This window comes from Pseudophryne corroboree, chromosome 2 (assembly GCF_028390025.1).
Source record: "Pseudophryne corroboree isolate aPseCor3 chromosome 2, aPseCor3.hap2, whole genome shotgun sequence".
Lineage (NCBI taxonomy): Eukaryota > Metazoa > Chordata > Amphibia > Anura > Myobatrachidae > Pseudophryne > Pseudophryne corroboree.
In genome coordinates this window covers 489653913-489679457 of record NC_086445.1, presented here as the reverse complement: position 1 = coordinate 489679457, position 25545 = coordinate 489653913, and the positions used below count along the sequence as shown (strand labels likewise).

General features: G+C 44.7%; 1 protein-coding gene across 7 annotated transcripts in view; it reads right to left on the bottom strand.

Annotated features, from left to right (window-relative positions):
* LOC135030212 (sex comb on midleg-like protein 2) overlaps positions 1-25545 on the bottom strand; it is a 377407-nt gene that overhangs the window by 325664 nt on the left and 26198 nt on the right. Inside the window, exon 1 of one of the 7 annotated variants that reach the window (XM_063953918.1) lies at positions 11624-11751. The exons of the other annotated variants lie outside the window; for them this stretch is intronic. The gene's annotated coding sequence lies outside the window, so the exon portion shown is untranslated. Of the gene's footprint in view, positions 1-11623; positions 11752-25545 lie in introns of those variants that run through there. 7 annotated transcript variants of the gene reach the window in all.

The following is a 25545-nucleotide window of genomic DNA, read 5'->3' as shown; positions in this document are numbered from 1 at the left end:
CCTTTCCGACCAGATGTTGAAAACAAGCCTAGGCCCGTCATTGCGAAATTCATGGACTTTCGTATGAAGGAACATGTGCTGCACTCTTATCGTAAACTCCCGCAAATGGTAGTGCAGGGAAAGCGTGTTTTGATTTTCCAAGATTTCTCGGCCTCTGTTGCACAAAAGAGAAGGGAGTTCTCGGATGTTTGTAAAATACTACATGAGAGTAATACCAGATTCGCACTGATGTATCCAGCTAAATTACGCATACATGACAATGGTCGCACATTGATTTTTGCTGATCCCGCCACCGCACACTCACATGTTACACACATGTTGAACCCGGTGATTCCACCACAACAAGACTAAATGTTATGTTGTTAAATACCTTGTGTCAGAGTCTGTTTAAACCTCACACGAAAGAGACATTGGGTCTCTTCACAGGCTACTCAGCTTAAATTCTAATGCTGCATATATCTTTGATAGGTTTCTCGCCAGTGCTACCGGAGGGTTTAGCACTTGCGTGGTTCTTAGTTGGGTTTGGAAAAAATTTTAAATGTTATGTGAAGCAATGTGTGTTTTTTTATTTAATTTCTTTTTGTTCTGCCCGTGCCGTGCCTTCCTCGCCCGAACTGCCCCGGGGCTCAATGGCATTGTGTGGTTTCGTCTATTCCTCTCCGCTCGCTGGGAAGGAGGGGGACGACGATGTGACATGATAGTTCCGATGGAATGTTACCCTAGGGTGGGTGTGGGTTAATAGACAATGACGGATCCAAGGATAGAGACCTCTACTGCAGATTCTTGTTTTAAAATTATATCCTGGAATGTGGGCGGCCTTAACTCCCCGATAAAACGTAAGCGGGTTGTCACACACCTGAAGCGGTTTAGACCTCAAATGATATTTCTCCAAGAAACCCACTGGATGGCGGGCAGCTCCTCGGCTCTTCGGGCACCGTGGTTGGATAGATGTGTTTCTGCAGATAACACGAGGAAGACCAGGGGGGTGGCGATTCTATTTAGCAAACACCTACACTACACTGTCTTAAACTCAGTGGCTGACCCGGAGGGATGTTATTTGATTTTGGATGTAGAAATTTGGGGTAACAAATACACACTGGTTAACATATACGCACCAAATGGCGAGACAGCTGCCTTTTTCCAATAAATTCGCTCTCAACTGCTTCAACGCGATAATTCTCAGCTTATCCTAGGAGGTGACTGGAACACAGTTGATGATCCCACTATTGATAAACGCCCTATCCCGCGTAGCCCCGGTTCCCCTTCTTGGACACATCTCCAAACACTGAAAACCTCCCTTCAGCTTACTGATGTTTGGCGTCTCCTCAATCCGTCTGACAGATCATTTACTTTCTATTCCGGGGTTCATGGCTCCTGGTCCAGGATTGACTCCATCTTGGTTGCAGACTCCCTAGTGACGCGAGTCATGAAAGCTGATATACACAACATTCTGATATCAGACCGTGCTCCTGTGACATTGACGCTGCAGAGAACTCTTCAGTCAGGGGGCTCTAGGATTTGGAGATTTCCAAGCTATCTCTATAATTGTGACGATTTTAGAAAATTTTTGGTATCAAATTGGGTCAACTATTTAGACGATAACTTAGAATATTGGGACCGGCCGAACACCTTTTGGGGTGCGGCAAAAACAGTCTTAAGGGGTCAAATTATTGAGTATGTTCATAGATTGAAAAAGAAAAACTTAGCGATTTATACCACCTTACACTCAGAATTAACTGACACAATGCAACGCCACCTTGCCCTACAGACTGAGGAGTCCTTGCGGCTTTATTTACAGGCTAAACAACTCTTAAACGACCACTTACTAGCGCAAGCAAAACGTGATGTGGTATTTTCTTCCCACAAATACTACAGATGGGGTAATAAATCCGGTAGACTACTGGCAACCATGGCTAGGAAAAAAACGACACGCAAATTCATAACAGCGGTTAGACACCGAACCTCGGGACAACTCCTTACTAATTCCCCGGCCATATTAGATCACTTTGAATCTTACTTTGCTGACCTATACTCTGATCTCCCCTTCAACGAATCCACCCACACCACACTCCTACCAGATACTTTATTACCGCCAATCACGACCGCACAGTCTGATCAACTTGTGAGAACTATTACAGAAGACGAACTGGTCTCGGCAATGTCCAAACTAAAGTTACATAAGTCTCCAGGCCCAGACGGCCTCTCTAATGAATTTTACAAAATCCTCCAGCCCCATGTGGTTCCGACTCTGCTAGAAGTGTTCAATAGTCTTTTACAACATCGTTCCCCCTTCCACCACTTCACGACAGCACATACTATTTTGATTCCTAAACCTGCACATGACCCACAATTGGTGTCCTCTTATAGGCCAATTACGTTGCTAAATACCGACATAAAACTATTTACTAAGATTCTAGCAGACCGGCAACAAGTGATTCTCCCCCACACTTTAACTAACCACCAACTTGGCTTTGTTCGCAATACTCATTCGGTTAAAGGAATTAGAGCGGCAATCGCAGCACTGGTGGCGTCTGCTCAATCGCCCCAATCCAAAAATATACTCCTCAGTTTAGACACCACCAAGGCCTTCGACACAGTACTCTGGCCCCACCTATTCAAGATCCTAGAACGTAGACTGTTCCATCAAGACTTTATTGAAACTATTCGCTACCTATATGATTCTCCCTCGACTTCCCTTTTGATTAATGGCTATATGAGCATCCCGGTGGTGATGCAACGTGGCACGCGACAGGGTTGCCCCTTATCTCCCCTGCTGTTCAACCTAGCTATAGATCCCTTACATTGCTTGCTGTTAAATGATAATCAGTTTCAAGGAATCCAGGTTGGTCGAAGAAACTTAAAACTTACTGCTTTTGCCGATGATCTTCTGCTATATATCGCTGATCCGGAGGCTTCACTGACCCATATATTTAATCTACTACAGGCTTATGGTCAAGTCTCGGGCTTCAACGTTAACTGGGCAAAATCGGTGGCACTCAGACTGGGTAATGGTTCATTTTTGAAACAGGGGGCGACAAATCTACCACTACAATGGAGTTAAGATCACATAACATACTTGGGGATTCGAATATCGAGAAAGCCTGAGCGATTATACGCCCTAAATTTTACCTCGGCCATTCGAACAATTGAACCAGAACTCGAGACTTGGAGATCTATGCCTTTATCATATTTGGGGAGGGCTAGTTTGATCAAGATGATATCATTCTCCCGTCTGATGTACTTCATTCAAGCCATGCCACACACACTCCTACCTAAAGACGTTCAACGTCTCAACTTTCTCTTTAGGAGATTCATCTGGCAGGGAGGGAGACCGCGCATAGCGTTAATAAAATTGCAGCAGACTGTAGGGAATGGGGGAATTAACTTCCCTAATGTCCTCTGGTACTCCCAGGCGGCCCAGCTCCGTTACCTACATGACTGGATGCATAACGATAACACATACACAAATACAGACATAGATAGAGAATTTATACAGGAGGGGGATCTCATTACATTTCTGCATCTGCATGATCGGGAGGTGTCCGAGGAGCTGAGGGGAAACCCCTTACTGTGGAACATAAAAAAACTATGGAAAGAAATGCGACATAAACTAAATCTAAATGCCCTCAAATCATTACACCTCCCGTTAATGGATAATCCTGACTTCCAAGAGGGCCAGGCACACTACCCGTTTAATATATGGAGGCTGGGAGGGGTGTCCAAGATTGGTGATTTGGTGGACATACGGGGCTCGAGGCCGCTCACGTTCCAGGAGGCCACTACTAAATACCCGACTCTGAGGGCCTTTCCTGTGGCCTTTCTTTTGGCTCAACACTATATTTCGTCCACTATAAGATGTTTTTCACCTGGGGACTGGGATAATCCGATGGATAAAATGTTGAAACAAACCCCTAGGGTTAAGAAGGCAATCTCGACTACATATGGGTACTTTCGGAACGTCCTAGACTACTCGAGGGGTTCGGGAGGGGTTATGTCTTGGAGAGATTGTCTCCCGAACGTTGAAATTACAGACATAATGGCGGCACATGTTAAAACCTGCAAATTATTTCCCACTTCTAGATATAAAGAAATGTCTCTCAATATTTTGCATAGGACTTATCTGTCGCCCCATAGACGACACTTGATAGGACTTGCTGACACACATGCATATTGGAAATGTGGCACTCCTCAGGCGGATATGCTTCACTGCTTGTGGACATGTCCTTTAATCAGACAGTTTTGGATTCAGATACGAAACTACTTGACGGCCAATCTGGTAAATTATTGGAGTTTGTCTCCGGAGTGGGCGCTCTTTGGTATTATACCACCAAATCAGCGCCTCTTCTTTGGGCAGTAAAAAACTGTTGCTGGCAGTTAGTTTGGCGGCTAGAAAAACCATCCTGCAGGTGTGGATAGCGAAGGATCCACCAACTTTATCATTATTTAAAGCCAAATTATTTTACCTTTTCAGGATGGAATGGATAAGTGTCCTGCTGGAAAAAGACACCAAGATACACAATTTCTTTGAGGTTTGGGAGAGTTATATAATGACCTTGACAACGACGGTTAGGAAACAGCTCCATGACTCATTGTCCAACACAGAATGGTTTCTAACTAGAATGGCTGCGGGAGATCCGCAAATTGTGCTTTAAACGTTAATTGACATACGGGGCACTGTGGGGGGGTTGGGGGGGAAATAGGGTACGGCACGGGTATTACACATATGTGTACATATACGTATGTGTATATTTTTTATTTTTTTAGTTTTTTTTTATTATTTTAATTTCTTTCTTTTCTTTGAAAATATATATATGGGTCAGTCGACTGAGTTGAATTTCGGATCTGTAAATCAGACGATCTTTAGAGATCATGATACTTACAATTGTGATGCTATTGACTGCTTATAACAGATATATCCCTTGATTAAGAACTCAACTGTACTTTTCTTGTTCTGTTTCCTTATAATACCCTACTATCTAAGATTTGAGACATATTGAACATTTAATTGCTTCAATAAAAAAAAAAAAAAAATTCCCCGAAACGTTGATGTATTGCATTTAATAAAGGTACTTTTCAGCAGTCCCCGAGTGCCGCAGCTTTTTTTTTGTTCTATATATATATATATATATATATATATATATATATATATATATATATATATATGTATATGTATATATATATATATATATATATATATATATATATATATATATATATATATATATATATATATATAGTTTCTGTAAACGGATCGGCACTCACCTACCAGATGGTAATATGCTCCGGTGCCATCTGAAAAATCATTTACACCGACAATTCTGCTACATACAGCGGCACTCGGAGACTTGGTAAAGTGGCAAAAAGGTGCTTTTACTAAATCATAATGACAATTTGCATTCCAACGTTTCAGGGTGCGGACCACCCCTTTGTCAAGGTGAGCAAACACCTTGCTCACCTTGACAAAGGGGTGGTCCGCACCCCGAAACGTTGGAATGCAAATTGTCATTATGATTTAGTAAAAGCACCTTTTTGCCACTTTACCAAGTCTCCGAGTGCCGCTGTATGTAGCAGAATTGTCGGTATATATATATATATATATATACATACATACATACATACATACACACATATATACATACATACACACACACACACACACACACACACTCTTTCACTCACCCCAACAGGCCTGTTATGTGGCTGCACCGGCTGCTTCAACTACACACAGCAGCATGGACTACAGCAGGCGGCACACGCTCCATCTTCACTCCGGCCTCCTCCAGGCAGCCCCGCCAATCAGGTGCGACCTGGGAGCAAATTCCCAGATCGCACCTTTTAGACCTAAGCCGGGTTGTCTTCCCGGGACTTGAGTCCCAGGAAAAACCCTGGTCAATTGCAGGGTTGGCGACCCGGATCACGTTCCCGGGTCGGTGCCGTTCAGACATACCAAATTGCCTGGTTGATGCGTGTTCTTGTGCAAAATCCAGAGAATTTGGAGCATGTCTGAAAGGGGTATTAGTGTGACTCGGGGTAATCCCAGAAGCTACATGTTGGTAGACTGTAACAATCTGTGGATGTATCAAAACCACATAATGGATGGATCACAGTATATATAGGATATAAGTTTGGATACAATAGGAATAATTAAATTCCTAATAAACTATTGCGTAGGAGATACCCAGCGCATTATATATTTAGTTTTTATCATATATATGTTACATGTTGTTATGTCTATGTAAGTCATTTAAAGTTATAATAAAAATAAGAATTTACTCACCGGTAATTCTATTTCTCGTAGTCCGTAGTGGATGCTGGGAACTCCGTAAGGACCATGGGGAATAGCGGGCTCCGAAGGAGGCTGGGCACTCTAGAAAGATCTTAAACTACCTGGTGTGCACTGGCTCCTCCCACTATGACCCTCCTCCAAGCCTCAGTTAGGATACTGTGCCCGGACGAGCGTACACAATAAGGAAGGATTTTGAATCCCGGGTAAGACTCATACCAGCCACACCAATCACACCGTACAACTCGTGATATGAAACCCAGTTAACAGTATGAAACAACAGAGCCTCTCAACAGATGGCTCAACAATAACCCGATTTAGTTAACAGTAACTATGTACAAGTATTGCAGATAAACCGCACTTGGGATGGGCGCCCAGCATCCACTACGGACTACGAGAAATAGAATTACCGGTGAGTAAATTCTTATTTTCTCTGACGTCCTAGTGGATGCTGGGAACTCCGTAAGGACCATGGGGATTATACCAAAGCTCCCAAACGGGCGGGAGAGTGCGGATGACTCTGCAACACCGAATGAGAGAACTCCAGGTCCTCCTCAGCCAGGGTATCAAATTTATAGAATTTTGTAAATGTGTTTGCCCCTGACCAAGTAGCAGCTCGGCAAAGTTGTAAAGCCGAGGCCGCCCAAGATGAGCCCACCTTCCTTGTGGAATGGGCATTGACAGATTTTGGCTGTGGCAGGCCTGCCACAGAATGTGCAAGCTGAATTGTATTACAAATCCAACGAGCAATAGTCTGCTTAGAAGCAGGAGCACCCAGCTTGTTGGGTGCATATAGGATAAACAGCAAGTCAGATTTTCTGACTGTAGCCGTTCTGGAAACATATATTTTCAGTGCCCTGACAACGTCTAGCAACTTGGAGTCCTCCAAGTCCCTAGTAGCCGCAGGCACCACAATAGGCTGGTTCAGGTGAAACGCTGACACCACCTTTGGGAGAAACTGGGGACGAGTCCTCAATTCTGCCCTATCCATATGGAAAATCAGATAAGGGCTTTTACAGGACAAAGCCGCCAATTCTGATACTCGCCTGGCAGAAGCCAAGGCCAATAACATAACCACCTTCCACGTGAGAAATTTCAGATCCACGGTTTTTAGTGGTTCAAACCAATGTGATTTTAAGAAACTCAACACCACGTTGAGATCCCAAGGTGCCACAGGGGGCACAAACGGGGGCTGAATATGCAGCACTCCTTTAACAAATGTCTGAACTTCAGGTACTGAAGCTAGTTCTTTTTGAAAGAAAATTGACAGAGCCGAGATCTGTACCTTAATGGAGCCCAGTTTTAGGCCCATATTTACTCCTGCTTGCAGGAAATGCAGAAATCGACCTAGTTGAAATTCCTCCGTTGGGGCCTTTTCGGCCTCACACCATGCAACATACTTCCGCCATATGCGGTGATAATGAGTTGCTGTGACCTCTTTCCTGGCTTTAATAAGCGTAGGAATGACTTCCTCCGGAATGCCCTTTTCCTTCAGGATCCGGCGTTCAACTGCCATGCCGTCAAACGCAGCCGCGGTAAGTCTTGGAACAGACAGGGCCCCTGCTGTAGCAGGTCTTGTCTGAGCGGCAGAGACCACGGGTCCTCTGAGATCATCTCTTGAAGTTCCGGGTACCACGCTCTTCTTGGCCAATCCGGAACCACGAGAATTGTGTTTACTCCTCGCTTTCTTATTATTCTCAATAACTTTGGTATGAGAGGTAGAGGAGGGAACACATAAACTGACCGGTACACCCACGGTGTCACTAGAGCAACCACAGCTATCGCCTGAGGGTCTCTTGACCTGGCGCAATACCTCTCTAGTTTTTTGTTTAGGCGGGACGCCATCATGTCCACCTGTGGACGACCCCATTGATTTACAATCATTTGGAAGACTTCTGGATGAAGTCCCCACTCTCCCGGGTGGAGGTCGTGCCTGCTGAGAAAGTCTGCTTCCCAGTTGTCCACTCCCGGGATGAACACTGCTGACAGTGCTAGTACATGATTCTCCGCCCATCGGAGAATTCTTGTGGCTTCTGCCATTGCCATCCTGCTTCTTGTGCCGCCCTGTCGATTCACATGGGCGACTGCCGTGATGTTGTCTGACTGGATCAGCACCGGCTGGTGTAGGAGCAGGGATTTTGCTTGACTTAGGGCATTGTAAATGGCCCTTAGTTCCAGAATATTTATGTGAAGGGCAGTCTCCTGACTTGACCATAGTCCTTGGAAGTTTCTTCCCTTTGTGACTGCCCCCCAGCCTCGTAGGCTGGCATCCGTGGTCACCAGGACCCAGTCCTGTATGCCGAATCTGCGGCCCTCCAGAAGATGAGCACTCTGCAGCCACCACAGAAGAGACACCCTGGTTCTTGGGGACAGGGTTATCAAGCGATGCATCTGAAGATGCGATCCGGACCACTTGTCCAACAGGTCCCACTGAAAAATTCTGGCATGGAACCTGCCGAATGGAATTGCTTCGTAAGAAGCTACCATCTTTCCCAGGACAGATTTTAGGAACCGGTGGGGGTGGAGCCGCCTCGAATTCCAGCTTGTATCCTTGAGATACTATTTGAAGGATCCAGGGATCCACCTGTGAGCGAGCCCACTGATCGCTGAAATTCATGAGGCGGGCCCCCACCGTACCTGGCCACCGTACCTGGCACCGCCTGTGGAGCCCCACCGTCATGCGGCGGACTTGGAAGAGGAAGCGGGGGAGGACTTTTGTTACTGGGAACCTGCTGTTTGCTGCAGCCTTTTTCCCCTACCTCTGCCTCTAGACAGAAAAGACCCTCCTTTTCCCCGCTTGTTTTTCTGGGTCCGAAAGGACTGAACCTGATAAAATGGCGCCTTCTTAGGCTGTGAGGGGACATGGGGTAAAAATGCTGACTTCCCAGACGTTGCTGTGGAAACTAGGTCGGAGAGACCATCCCCAAATAATTCCTCCCCTTTATAAGGCAAAACTTTCATGTGCCTTTTGGAATCTGCATCTCCAGTCCACTGGCGAGTCCATAAGCATCTCCTAGCAGAGATGGATAATGCACTTACTTTAGATGCCAGCCGGCAGATTTCCCTCTGTGCATCTCTCATGTATAAGACTGAGTCTTTGATATGGTCAATTGTTAGCAGAATCGTGTCTCTGTCTAATGTGTCAATATTTTCTGACAGTTTATCTGACCACGCAGCGGCAGCACTGCACATCCATGCTGACGCAATAGCTGGTCTAAGTATAATGCCTGAGTGTGTATATACAGACTTCAGGATCGCCTCCTGCTTTCTATCAGCAGGTTCCTTAAGGGCGGCCGTATCCTGGGACGGTAGTGCCACCTTTTTCGACAAACGTGTGAGCGCTTTATCCAACCTAGGGGGTGTTTCCCAACGTAACCTATCCTCTGGCGGGAAAGGGAACGCCATTAGTATCTTCTTAGGAATTACCAATTTCTTATCAGGGGAAGCCCACGCTTCTTCACACACTTCATTTAATTCATCTGACGGGGGAAAAACTACAGGTAGTTTTTTCTCCCCAAACATAATACCCTTTTTTGTGGTACCTGGATGTAAATCAGAAATATTTAACACCTCTTTCATTGCCTCAATCATGCAGTGAATGGCCTTAACGGGCATTAAATTTGACTCCTCGTCGTCGACACTGGTGTCAGTATCCGTGTCGACATCTACTTGTGCCATCTGAGATAGCGGGCGTTTCAGAGCCCCTGATGACTTTTGAGACACCTGGACAGGCACGAGCTGAAGACTCGGCTGTCCCACAGTCGGCATGTCGTCAAATTTTTTATGTAAGGAGTCTATACGTGCACTCATTTCCTGCCATAAACTCATCCACTCAGGTGTCTGCCCCCCAGGGGGTGACATCCCTGCTAAAGGCATCTGCTCCCCCTCCACATCATTATCCTCCTCAAACATGTCGACACAGCCGTACCGACACACTCCACACACACACAGGGAATGCTCAAACAGAGGACAGGACCCACAAAAAGCCCTTTGGGGGGACAGAGTAAGAGTATGCCAGCACACACCAGAGCGCTATATATATATATATACAGGGACTAACTGAGTTATGTCCCTAATAGCTGCTTTTCAATAAAATATATATATACTGCCAAATTTAATGCCCCCCCTCTCTTTTCCCTCTTACTGGTACTGTAGATTGCAGGGAAGAGCCAGGGAGCTTCCTTCCAGCCGAGCTGTGAGGGAAAAATGGCGCCAGTGTGCTGAGGAGATAGGCTCCGCCCTTTTTTCGCGGCCTATTCTCCCGCTTTTTATGGAATTCTGGCAGGGGTATTTACCTCATATATAGCCCCTGGGGCTATATATTGAGGTATTTTAGCCAGCCAAGGTGTTTTTATTGCTGCCTCAGGGCGCCCCCCACCCAGCGCCCTGCACCCTCAGTGACCGGAGTGTGAAGTGTGTGAGAGGAGCAATGGCGCACAGCTGCAGTGCTGTGCGCTACCTTGGTGAAGACAGAGTCTTCATGCCGCCGATTTTCCGGACCATCTTCTTGCTTCTGGCTCTGTAAGGGGGACGGTGGCGCGGCTCCGGGACCGAACATCAAGGCTGGGCCTGCGGTCGATCCCTCTGGAGCTAATGGTGTCCAGTAGCCTAAGAAGCCCAATCCGGCTGCAAGCAGGCGAGTTCGCTTCTTCTCCCCTTAGTCCCTCGCTGCAGTGAGCCTGTTGCCAGCAGGTCTCACTGAAAATAAAAAAATCTAAGACTATTACTTTCTAAGAGCTCAGGAGAGCCCCTAGTGTGCATCCAACCTCGGCCTGGCACGAAATCTAACTGAGGCTTGGAGGAGGGTCATAGTGGGAGGAGCCAGTGCACACCAGGTAGTCTAAGATCTTTCTAGAGTGCCCAGCCTCCTTCGGAGCCCGCTATTCCCCATGGTCCTTACGGAGTTCCCAGCATCCACTAGGACGTCAGAGAAAGTAAAGTTCTAAATAAATAATTTTTCAAGAGTGCCCCAAACAATAGAGTTGTCTTTTCTTCTCCTCTAGTCTAATAAAGTTATCAGAAAATTCAGAGCAGCCTTTTGAGTAACACCTTCTCTCATTGACCTCTATACTTGCACTAACAAGTAGCTACCATAGGTGCAGGGGGTGCAGCTGCTTTGGGGGCCAGAGCGGAGAGCAGGACCAGCAACACAGAAGGGGTCAAATGGGAAACACATACCGGGCCCCGACGTTGTGAGGGGCCCCAAGATTCTGAGGGGCAGTCAGCATGGATGTGGCGCAGCTAGAAATGTATTTATTCTAGTGGTTTGGGCCACCCGCCCACCTGGAAGAGACTTCAATGCGAGGGTGGATTGGGATGCTGTGTCAGCCCCCTGCTCACCTTAGCTGTTGTTCTCCCCCCGCTGCCAGACCGATTCATCTCAAGCTGAAGCTGCCACGACCAGAGCTTCTGCACATGCGCAGAAGCTCACTTAAGCTGCCAGAGCCACGGTGATTAGCTGCTCAGTGCTCACGGCTGTCCTGACCTTGCTCCTCCTCCCTAGCTCCTGCACTTACTGTCTGGCTGTTGAGTGCCGTAGGTGAGAAGCCCTGCAGACAGACACAGTGGGCGGGTAAATGTACTGAGCCGGGGGAGGGCAGATTCCAAGACACAGCAATAAGTATACATTGTTACATGTACGGAGATGGGGGCAGCTATATAGTTATTTGTACAGTGGGCTACTACTGCGTGGGCATAGCATGTAAAGGGCACTACTACTGTATGTATAATGTGTATAAGCGGCACTATTGGGAGCATTATCTGTATAAGCGGCAATACTGTGGCCATTATGTGTATATGTGGCATGACTACTATGGGCATTATGTGTATAAGGGGCAATACTGTAAGCATTATGTGGCTTTACTACTATCGGCATTATGTGTATAAGCGGCAATACTGTGGCCATTATGTGTATAAGCGGCAATACTGTGGCCATTATGTGTATATGTGGCATGACTACTATGGGCATTATGTGTATAAGCGGCAATACTGTAAGCATTATGTGGCTTTACTACTATCAGCATTATGTGTATAAGCGGCAATACTGTGGCCATTATGTGTATATGTGGCATGACTACTATGGGCATTATGTGTATAAGCGGCAATACTGTAAGCATTATGTGGCTTTACTACTATCAGCATTATGTGTATAAGCGGCAATACTGTGGCCATTATTTGTATAAGCGGCAATACTGTGGCCATTATGTGTATAAGCGGCAATACTGTGGCCATTATGTGTATAAGCTGCAATATTGTGGCCATTATGTGTATAAGCGGCAATACTGTAGGCATTTTTTGTATAAGCAGCACTACTGGGGTGGGCATTATGTGTATAAGCAGCAAAACTGGGGTGTCCATTATGTGCAAAAGCGGCACTACTGGGGTGAGCATTATGTGCATAAGCGGAACTACTGTTAGCATTATGCATATAAGTGGCACTACTGCTGTAGTCATTATGCGTATAAGGGGAACTACTGTCTTTCATGTGGATCTGACTTTTTTCAATGTATTTTGTGTGGATCTGGCTTTTAAAATGTAGTTTATGTGGATCTGGCCTTTCAATGTATGGTATTACAGTGTCTTATATTTGGTAATACATTTATTGGCACATGAAGGGGAGGGATGGGTGTGTCTGGGGTCAAGCGGGAAGAGGGGCCCCAGAGAAATAAGTGTACCGGGCCCCAAGATTTCTGTTGCAGGCCCTAGCGGAGAGGGGCCCACCTTCCCTGTCACAGTTATACATTTTTATTTGTTTTACAATTGGTAGATACATAAGGGTATTCACAACTTTTGCTTTGGGGGCTACAATATACTGTATCTAGTTATGCCCCTTGATCTGTTCATTGTAATGTGTATAAAATTAACTGGAGGACATTATAATATTACATAGTATGAACTGGGGAACTGTAATGTGGCACAATATGAAGTGGAGGCTGCAGCAAATTATGAACTGGGGACAGTATGTCATAATGTGAATTAGGGGTACTGTGCTACATAATGTTGTGCATCTGCAGCCGTACAATGTGACATAATGTGATCTATGGCACAAATACAGTTTATAAAATAAACTAGGGCACTACTATGGGACATCACATCAAATAAGGCACTACTATGGTTCAGAAAATGAACTAGGGCACTATTATAGGGCATAAAATTAACAACTGCTACAGAGAAGTGTCTCTCTAGAAACAATGGCACAGGGGCCCCTTTAAAATGTTGCTATGGGGCCCACAAAGTTATGGCTACGCCCCTCTGTACTATAAGTACATGCATTAGAGGAAATAGGATGTGAGCAGAGGAATGCAGGTAAAAAGAAGGCCACTTTCTGTACTTTTAAATGATATATACTGGAAACAAAAGCCAAAATGAACCGCTTACATACTATATACATCTGTGTATATAATTAAGACCAAATTGAATTTATATTTTAGGTGTTGTGGTCTTTAATATTAACAAAGGAAAGTGTAGGCAGCTTTTTATTGGCAAGATAGGTCAGTGAGATTTTACAAATTGCTGCCATAAAAGAAAAGGATAAAAGAAGAATTCAAGAGCTTTTACTAAATGTAAAGGCCCAATAAACACACAAGCATGAAACATGTAAAGACACAGATTGCGCTATACTGTACTGCATGCTGGAGGAGATCTCCTGAAATCTAAAGATACAATGTAATATTTCTACACTTTCACACACACACACACACACACACTTTAATCCTCAAACTTTACATAGAAAACCACCGTAACAAGTCAAAACATTGACTTGAAATGAGAAATTATGAATGCGCTGTTTTGAATACAGACTTAAGGGGGTATTCAATTAGCTCCAATAATTTTGGAGCTATTGAATTCACCCCCTGCGTATACAATTTCGAGGCATTTTTGGCCATTTTTAAGGCCTTTTTTCGGCATTGCCATTTCACTTATTTTTAGCAAAAAGGTATTGGCGAAAGATGCCTCAAAATTTGCGAAAACGACCCGCGTTTTCGCTGGCGTACATGTGAAAACACGTGTATTCACTGATCCATGTTTTTTGCGCCTGCCAAATTTTTTACCTAGGAGGGAAAAAACGGCCCTGCTACTGAATAGGGCGAACTCCCAATCACCCTAAAAAATAGCAAAAAGAGCAGTTTTTTCTCCTAATTGAATATCTCCCTATAAAACACAAAATCTTTCAGGTCTTAAAGATGGCAAAGTAGTCATGATACAAGTAACACATTCTGGGGCCCATTTATCAAGCTGACAAAAAGCATGGTGATAAAGTACCAGCCAATCAGCTCATAACTGTCAAGTTACAGGTTGTGTTTGAAAAATTACAGGAGCTGATTGGTTGGTACTTTATCACCGTGCTATTTATAACTCTCCAAGGCTTGTTAAATCTGGGCATCAGTTTTAGAAAGAAAACACAACTGAGTAAATTACATGGTCTGATCAAACAAAGCCAAGCAAGCAATTATTAAATATGTTAACAATTATATATGTTAAAAAACATTATGTAATTACACGATTGTATCAGTGTGGTCAAAAGTTATATCGATTAACACAGCAGATGCACTGGTATGAAATAGGTGATGCATTGTTATTAGACTGTACAAAGTTATGGCCAACCATCAGTAATCTCATCCTGTAAATATGGATATGGACATGTGCTTATAACTCCCAGTTGTTAGCAACGTGACTTCAAGATTTTATTTCAAACAGCCCAGTAAAGTGATAGTATGCTACATGAAAGATCTGGTTTCCAGTTTCTCTCCCTAAACACACACTTTTAACTGCCCCTGTAGAATTTGGTAGTGCAATTGCCAGTCTAACGTAAACAAGCTCAAAGCAGTGACTATACACAAACATGCATTCACAATTATTGTGACTGGTTGTTTGCGTACCTCAATCATGGGAGGAATAAGGACACAAGAAGCACACACAAATTTTCTCACATGGTCTTGCTTAATCCTAACTTAATGAGGGGTAGTTGGGAACAAGTATTCCAGCTGACATCAATTTCAAACTGAAGATGTAAAGCAATTTTGTTACAACATGTGTGATTTATACTAGTGCATATATAAGAACTTTTGTAACACAAATGCACCATACACACCCAAACTAATAGCACCCCACTATGCATAAAAATCTCTATTGAAAGGCGAGATATCACCAAAATGTAGCTTCTGCATATAAATCACACACATGATCAGAATAATAACAATAATAATATATGTGGGCCTTATCCATACCTCCCAACATTACCCTCTCCAGGAGGGACACAATGCTCTGCTTCTGAACTTTTCTCTTAATGTATGATTGCCGACACCTGTGTTGAACAGGTAAATGGATAAGAAAGGTGTTTCAGCACAGGTGATGGCAATCATACATTAAGAGGGAAGTCCAGGAGCAGAGCATTGTGTCCCTCCTGGAGAGGGTCATGTTGGGAGGTATGCCTTATCACACAAGGAACACTTGCCCCATTTAACAAAAACAAAAAAAAAGTTAAAAAGGAGGGGAAGAAAGGACCTGTCCAATAATTCGTTTTTACACTGCTTTACAACAAAGGAGCGTTCATAAAAACTCCCAACATTACAAGCACCAAACTAAAGTTTAGAACATTAACGAATGTGAAGCGAGCTGCTATGTATTCAACTACAGAGCGTCACTGCATTTGAAAAGGTCTTTATAATAGTATTTACCAGTTACTAAACCTGAAATGTATACATTGCTTGGTATTGATTTCAAAGAAATTTTTGTTCAAGTAAATTACGGACAACAGTAATGTACAGACTGAGTGACAAATATTCATTGATACGTAATATACATGAGCTAAGTAAAAATATAAAACCTCCAATCGTTACAAAGATGGAAAAAAAAAACTACAATATTTTTACTTAAATAAAATAAAGCCTTCACTTTACATGAATCTGGCACTACAACACTATTACCTAGCAGTTAAGGAATGGGTGGTCACATCCAAGTATACACAGACAATAAATCTAGAGTCCATTAAGTTCAATTTGTAAGCCAAGCCATAAATCGCCAGCATTTGCAGTTTACCGCAATAAAAAAAAAAAAGTACATTACAGGTCTTCACATGAAATAACTTCTGTAACATTTTGTAATATAATATGTAATTGTGTGCATTCATGAGAAGAACACATAAAAAGTTTAACTTAATATGTAATTTATCAGCTTCCAAAAAGAGACTTCATGAAACTAATCGCTCTTTTAGAAAGCCTATTGTCAGGCAGGGTACAAGTGACGCATGACGGCATCATTCTCACATCTCACTTACCTGGGCAGACAAAATTTGCTGGTGCCACACAATCTGATAATGAATGGCCATCACCATGGCAAGTGCTACGGACTGTTCATCACAGTGTCATGTCACAGTAACAGTAGTATAACTTTCAAATATGTAGCAGATGAAGAAAGTCCAGGCTAAGCAGAACAGAGAACATGAAACAAAAGTCTGAAGAGGCTCCAAATGAATGCAGGGATTCCATTCGGCTTCCTCTCTGTGTAACCAGCACTATCAAGCATAAATGTATCCTCCTGGGAACCCTAGTGACTTCCTAGATTCCAGAGTAGGTAATGTGGAAGGAATCACATCTGCAGATGAAAGAGTGTCTGGCTCCTCCTCTTAAACCCATCTGTGCTTTACTACTTTCTGTTGATTGCAGTGTGAGATACCATAAATTAAATTTACAAGTCTGAATGGGATCTGCTACAATAGTAGCAGTCTGGAAGGCTAGCCACAGGCGCTTTAGTATCGTATTAGATAACAGGCAGGCATACTTCCTTATGCTATGCAGTATATGGCACCCAAATCACCCGTTATAATACAATTATTAAGCATGGAGAAATAAGTACAAATGCATCCACATACATCTAGCCTCAGGGAGATGCCTGGCGTAAGAGAGAGCCATCAGGTCCCATGCAACTCTGCCGACATTAGGCATCTTTTGTTGCCAAAAATGCATCTTAGTCGCAATGCAATGCGACTAGGACACGAAAGGAGACAGTGCTGACTAATTTGATATATGACACTTGTATATTGTGTGTGACTCATATGGAGCGGAACAGAACTTGTATTGGAAAAAAGCTGCAGCTGCTACATTGTAGCACTTCGTATGCAGATTCATAGACTCAAAGACCCCATACATCTGCACTATATTGCGACAATTCTCCATTCTGGAGACGATCGTCTCAATAAATTGGTGATGTTTGGGCTTGCCCTATTGGTGATACCGATCACAAAACGATAGGATACCCAAATCGGATTTTGAATTTTTTTTTTGTAAATCTAGATTTATCAGGGCTTTGTTTCCTGGTGTATGGGCGGGGGTCTGTGCGAGCATCTGTATAAAGCAGTGGTGGCGATAGTGGGGTGTACGTATCCAGTCGTCAATAAGTGTGGGAAACTGTATGCAGCATCCCAGGATCCCAATCACTGGAACTGCCTTGACGGTCTGCGTGCCTGTTTAAAAAAAAATGGCACACTGAGCCTTCAATTTCAGATGACCATGTCATCACCACGCCCTCTTGGCCTGGCTAATATTAGTTAGCGATACCGTTCAGTGTCTACGCACTATGGGCCTGATTCAGACCTGATCGCTGCTGTGTTTTTGCACAGTGGGCGATCGGGCATTAACTGCGCAAGCGTATGCACCGCAATGCGCAAGCATGTCAGCAAACAACAACAGGCATCGCTGGTCAGCGTCAGGCTGGTGCAAAAATTCTAATCGCAAAGACATTCGCATGCTGATTGACAGGAAGAGGCCATTTGTGGATGTTAACTGACTGTTTTCTGGGAGTGTCAGGGAAATCGCAGGCTTGCCTCGAGCCTTTCAGGGAGGATGTGTGACATCAGCTCCGGCCCCGATAAGTCCTGGGCTGCGCAGAGACTGCACAACCATGTAAAAACCAGCCACTGCTGAGTAAGGTGCGTACGGATTTGCAGCTGTCCGCTGAGGGAGTTTTTAGCAGCTAGCCGTACACATGCGATCGCACACCTGCACGGCAAATATACACTCCCATTGGGCAGCTACTATCTGATCGCAGGGCTACAATTTTAGCAGCCTACCGATCAGGTCTGAATCACCCCCTATATTGTTTGCCCGGGAGTCAAGGGCAAACACTAGAAGATGTCGCTCATGAGGGATAATTCAGAGTTGATCGCAGCAGCAGATTTGATAGCAGTTGGGCAAAACCATGTGTACTGCAGGTGGGGCAGATGTAACATGTGCAGAGAGAGTTAGATTTGGGTGTGATGTGTTCAAATTGAAATCTAAATTGAAGTGTAAAAATAAAGCAGCCAGTATTTACCCTGCACAGAAACAAAATAACCCACCCAAATCTAATACTCTCTGCATGTTATATATGCCCCCCCCCCCCCCTGCAGTGCACATGGTTTTGCCAACTGCTAACAAATTTGCTGCTGCCATCAACTCTGAATTACCCCCGTGGAGCGTGTTGTATGATGTGCACCCAGCATAAGAGTCTTGGTGGCATCAGGCTGAGAAAGGGCTTGATCCTAGAAAAGTTGTGGGGGTAAAAGCGGCAGAAGTAACAGATATTTTGAATGTGAGGGACGAAGGAAAGTGATGAGTCAATTATGGGGAGAGCAGGGAGGATGATATCAACAGAAAGGGAGAAGAGGGGAAAGGAGGGGGAACACAATGACTTGTTTGGCTTGAGAAAGTGATGGGACATAGTGGTCAAGATTACAGAGAAAAACATAGTTCTATAGTTGGTAGGCCGCCAGGTGGACACTTAACACATAGGTAGACAATTATTTACTAGGTAATGACTATGCAACGCCAACTTTCCCAGTTGACTGTCTCCCACAATAATTTTCCTCTATATCTGTAGAGACAAATCATATAATTCCTTATTAACAACTAAAAGCAAGAGGAACAGCATGCATCACACAGCGCAATAACCATGCTCTTTCTCCTGCTGTAATGGAGTAGAGTTGTGACACAGAACGCGGGGAAGTGGGAGAATTGTGCTCAGCAGTAGTTGACGGTAATGCACAGGTGAAAGTCAGAAAATTAGAATTTCGTGCAAAAGTTCACTTATTTCAGTAATTCAACTTAAAAAGTGAAATTAATATATTATATAGACTCATTACATGCAAAGTGAGATATTTCAAGCCTTTATTTTTTATAATTTTGATGACTGTGGCTTACAACTTAAGAAAACCCCAAACCCAAAAGCTCAGAAAATTAGAATATTACATAAAATCAATAAAAAAAGGATTTTAAATACAGAAATGTTGGCCCTCTGAAAAGTACAATCATGCATTTGTACTCAGTACTTGGTTTCGGCCTCTTTTGCATGAATTACTGCCTCAATGCGGCGTGGCATGGATTCCATCAGCCTGTGGCACTGCTGAGGTGTTATGGAAGACCAGGATGCTTCAATAGCGGCCTTCAGCTCTTCTGCATTGTTCGGTCTCATGTCTCCTCTCTCTTGGCAATGCGCCATAGATTCTCTATGGGGTTCAGGTCAGGCAAGTGTGGGATTGCTTCACAAGGCGTGGACTGAGACTGGAGTTAGTGCATCAAGAGCCACCACACACAGACGGATCCTGGACTTCAAATGTCGTATTCCTCTTGTCAAGTCCTCTTTTCTGAAGAGAGCAAATTCTGCATCTCCTTTCGAAACCAAGGTCCCAGAGTATGGAGGAAGAATGGAGAGGCACAGTCCAGTATGACGTTTCCACAGTCTGTGTTGATTTGGTGAGCCATGTCAGCTGCTGGTGGTGGTCCACTGTGCTTTATTAAGTATAAAGTCAACGCAGCAGTCTACCAGGACATTTTAGAGCACTTCATGCTTCTTCAGCAGACAAGCTTTATGGAGATGCTGACTTCATTTTCCAGCAGGACTTGGCAACTGCCCACACTGCCAAAAGTACCAAAACCTGGTTCAGTGATGTGGGATTACTGTGCTGGATTGGCCAGCAAACTCGCCTGACCTGAACCCCATAGATTCTCTATGGGGCATTCCCAAGGGAAAGATGAGAGACATGAGACCGAACGACGCAGAGGAGCTGAAGGCCGCTATTGAAGCATCCTGGTCTTCCATAACACCTCAGCAGTGCCACAGGCTGATAGAATCCATGCCACGCCGCATTGAGGCAGTAATTCATGCAAATGGGGCACAAACCAAGTACTGAGTACATATGCATGATTATACTTTTCAGAGGGCTGACATTTCTGTAGTTAAAATCTTTTTTTTTTTTTTTTTTTTAATTGATTTTATGCAATATTCGAATTTTCAGAGATGTTGGATATGGGGTTCTCTTAAACTGTGAGCCACAATCATCAAAATTATAACAAATAAAGGCTTGAAATATCTCACTTTGCATGTAATGAGTCTATATAATATATTAGTTTCACCTTTTAAGTTGAATTACTGAAATAAATGAACTTTTGCATGATATTCTAATTTTCCCTATTTTGGGCCTAAGTCAGCATGGATCATTGTTGTGAGAAAGTGCAGTTGTCTGCGAGTAGAAAGGCACCGCTCCGACAGGAAGAAAAAACGCCCTGTTCAAGTTTGTGAATAGTTCGCAGATGCACACGCAATTTACGGAACATCGAAGATTTTTTGCCGCCTGAGCATATGTAAGTAGGTCTGAAGCTACAACTAATCTGTGACTGAGACTGCCTGGAAGAGGTCTGTGCTGACGTCAGAGACCAGATACACCCAGAAAACTGCAAGTTTCCGCCCAGAAATGCTATCTTCCTGTTAGTCAAACAGTGGCTACATTGCGATTACGATCTGTACGCATTTTCAATCAACTATTACTCCTCGCGCGTGCTCAATACGAACACTACACATGCGCAGTTGTTCAATAATTGCTCAATTTGCGAATTCTCTGAATAGTGATCCATGCGGAATTAGCCTCTTTGTACACACACATGCACCATGGTAGACCTGCACAGAACCTGAAAGCAGAAGGAGAAGCATTGTAACCAGCCTAATCATGATTATCTCTGTCATTTGCACTGGGGCTTCTTCCAGAAGCAGTCTTGTGTTGGCCATGTGGTTTTTAATTATTCCCTATAAATTTGCTCAGGAGTGGGGGTTTTTTTTTTTTTTTTATTAAATATTTTTATTTTCCCCACTCAGTGTCCGTGTTTTTATCTAGAGGTCCCAGCAGCCCCTGAATGCTAACACTTGAAGTTCAATAAGTAAGTGACAGCATGTCCTGGCAGGCATGCGTATATTGGCTCCTGTACCAGCAAGCAAACACATTTAAAACGTGACAGAAACGTGACAGAGCTTGCTGAGACCTGTAGTTCACAACAGAAGTCACTTTAAGCATATTTTCACGAGTAGCCACATAATGAGCTGCAAGATTATTTGAATTTAGGAGTGAAACTGAGAGTTTGGGAGTTTTAGGCAAGGGTTTCTCTCATACAGATCTAAGGCTGGGTACAAATAATAAGAATTTACTTACCGATAATTCTATTTCTCGGAGTCCGTAGTGGATGCTGGGGTTCCTGAAAGGACCATGGGGAATAGCGGCTCCGCAGGAGACAGGGCACAAAAGTAAAGCTTTTACAGGTCAGGTGGTGTGTACTGGCCCCTCCCCCTATGACCCTCCTCCAGACTCCAGTTAGGTACTGTGCCCGGACGAGCGTACACAATAAGGGAGGATTTTGAATCCCGGGTAAGACTCATACCAGCCACACCAATCACACCGTACAACTTGTGATCTAAACCCAGTTAGCAGTATGATAACAGAGGAGCCTCTGAAAGATGGCTTCCTAAACAATAACCCGAATTAGTTAACAATAACTATGTACAAGTATTGCAGATAATCCGCACTTGGGATGGGCGCCCAGCATCCACTACGGACTCCGAGAAATAGAATTATCGGTAAGTAAATTCTTATTTTCTCTATCGTCCTAAGTGGATGCTGGGGTTCCTGAAAGGACCATGGGGATTATACCAAAGCTCCCAAACGGGCGGGAGAGTGCGGATGACTCTGCAGCACCGAATGAGAGAACTCCAGGTCCTCCTTTGCCAGGGTATCAAATTTGTAAAAATTTACAAACGTGTTCTCCCCTGACCACGTAGCTGCTCGGCAGAGTTGTAATGCCGAGACCCCTCGGGCAGCCGCCCAAGATGAGCCCACCTTCCTTGCGGAATGGGCCTTAACAGATTTAGGCTGTGGCAGGCCTGCCACAGAATGTACAAGTTGAATTTTGTTACAAATCCAACGAGCAATCGACTGCTTAGAAGCAGGTGCACCCAACTTGTTGGGTGCATACAGTATAAACAGCGAGTCAGATTTTCTGACTCCAGCCGTCCTTTAAATGTATATTTTTAAGGCTCTGACAACGTCCAACAACTTGGAGTCCTTCAAGTCGTCTGTAGCCGCAGGCACTACAATAGGCTGGTTCAGGTGAAACACTGATACCACCTTAGAGAGAAAATGCGGACGCGTCCGCAGCTCTGCCCTATGTCGAATGGAAAATTAAATAAGGGCTTTTATAAAACAAAGCCGCCAGTGCAGATACTCTCCCGGCCGAAGCCAGGGCCAGTAACATAGTCACTTTCCATGTGAGATATTTCAAATCCACATTCTTTAGTGGTTCAAACCAATTGGATTTGAGGAAATCTAAAACTACATTTAGATCCCACGGTGCCACCTTAGGCACCACAGGAGGCTGTATATGCAGTACTCCTTTGATAAAAATCTGGACCTCAGGGACTGAGGCCAATTCTTTTTGGAAGAATATTGATAGGGCCGAAATTTGAACCTTAATAGATCCCAATTTGAGACCCCTAGACAATCCTGATTGCAGGAAATGTAGGAAAACGACCCAGTTGAAATTCCTCCATCGGAGCACTCCGCTGCTCGCACCACGCAACATATTTTCGCCAAATACGGCGATAATGCTTCGCGGTGACTTCCTTCCTTGCCTTTATCAAGGTAGGAATGACTTCTTCTGGAATGCCTTTTCCTTTTAGGATCTGGCATTCAAACGCCATGCCGTCAAACGCAGCCGCGGTAAGTCTTGAAAAAGACAAGGACCCTGCTGAAGCAGGTCCCTTCTCAGAAGTAGAAGCCACGGATCGTCCGTGACCATCTCTTGAAGTTCCGGGTACCAAGTCCTTCTTGGCCAATCCGGAGCCACTAGTCTTACTCCTCTTTGCCGTATAATCCTCAATACCTTTGGTATGAGAGGCAGAGGAGGAAACACATATACCGACTGGTACACCCAAGGTGTTACCAGCGCGTCCACAGCTCTTGCCTGCGGATCTCTTGACCTGGCGCAATACCTGTCCAGTGTATTGTTGAGGCGAGACGCCATCCTGTCCACCATTGGTTTTACCCAACGGTTTAATAGCATGTGGAAAACTTCTGGATGAAGTCCCCACTCTCCCGGGTGAAGGTCGTGTCTGCTGAGGAAGTCTGCTTCCCAGTTGTCCACGCCCGGGATGAATACTGCTGACAGTGCTATCACGTGATTCTCCGCCCAGCGAAGGATCCTGGCAGCTTCTGCCATTGCCCTCCTGCTTCTTGTGCCGCCCTGTCTGTTTACATGGGCGACTGCCGTGATGTTGTCCGACTGGATCAACACCGGTCTTCCTTGAAGCAGAGGTTCCGCCTGGCTTAGAGCATTGTAGATTGCTCTTAGTTCCAGAATGCTTATGTGAAGAGACTTTTTCAGGCTCGACCACACTCCCTGGAAATTTCTTCCCTGTGTGACTGCTCCCCAGCCTCTCAGGCTGGCATCCGTGGTCACCAGGATCCAATCCTGCATGCCGAATCTGCGGCCCTCCAATAGATGAGCCTCCTGCAACCACCACAGAAGGGATACCCTTGTCCTCGGCGACAGGGTTATCCGCAGGTGCATCTGAAGATGCGACCCTGACCATTTGTCCAACAGATCCCTTTGCATGGAATCTGCCGAAAGGGATTGCTTCGTAAGAAGCTACCATTTTTTCCCAGGACTCTTGTGCATTGATGTACAGACACCTTTCCTGGTTTTAGGAGGTTCCTGACCAGGTCAGATAACTCCTTGGCTTTTTCTTCGGGAAGAAAAACCTTTTTCTGAACTGTGTCCAGAATCATCCCCAGGAACAGCAGACGAGTTGTCGGCATTAATTGGGATTTTGGAATATTCAGAATCCATCCGTGCTGCTTTAGCACCTCTTGAGATAGTGCTAAACCCATCTCTAGCTGTTCTCTGGACCTTGCCCTTATTAGGAGATCGTCCAAGTATGGGATAATTAATACACCTTTTCTTCGAAGAAGAAATATTATCTCGGCCATTACCTTTGTAAAGACCCGAGGTGCCGTGGACAAACCAAACGGCAGCGTCTGAAACTGATAGTGACAGTTTTGTAAAACGAACCTGAGGTACCCCTGGTGTGAGGGGTAATTGGAACGTGGAGATACGCATCCTTGATGTCCAAGGATACCATAAAGTCCCCTTCTTCCAGGTTCGCTATCACTGCTCTGAGTGACTCCATCTTGAACTTGAACTTCTTTATGTACAGGTTCAAGGACTTCAGATTTAGAATAGGCCTTACCGAGCCATCCGGCTTCGGTACCACAAAAAGAGTGGAATAATACCCCTTCCCTTGTTGTAGAAGAGGTACCTTGACTATCACCTGCTGAGAATACAGCTTGTGAATGGCTTCCAAAACCGTCTCCCTTTCTGAGGGGGACGTTGGTAAAGCAGACTTCAGGAAACGGCGAGGTGGCTCTGTCTCTAATTTCAACCTGTACCCCTGAGATATTATCTGCAGGATCCAGGGATTTACCTGCGAGTGAGCCCACTGCGCGCTGTAATTCTTGAGACGACCGCCTACCGCCCCCGAGTCCGCTTGCGAAGCCCCAGCGTCATGCTGAGGCTTTTGTAGAAGCCGGGGAGGGCTTCTGTTCCTGGGAAGGAGCTGCCTGTTGCTGTCTCTTCCCTCGTCCTCTGCCTCGTGGCAGATATGAATAGCCCTTTGCTCTCTTATTTTTAAAGGAACGAAAGGGCTGCGGTTGAAAGGTCGGTGCCTTTTTCTGTTGGGGAGTGACTTGAGGTAGAAAGGTGGATTTCCCGGCCGTAGCCGTGGCCACCAAATCCGATAGACCGACCCCAAATAACTCCTCTACGCATCGCCTGTCCACTGTCGTGTCCATAAAGCTCTTCTGGCCGAAATGGACATAGCACTTACCCGTGATGCCAGTGTGCAGATATCTCTCTGTGCATCACGCATATAAAGAAATGCATCCTTTATTTGTTCTAACGACAGTAAAA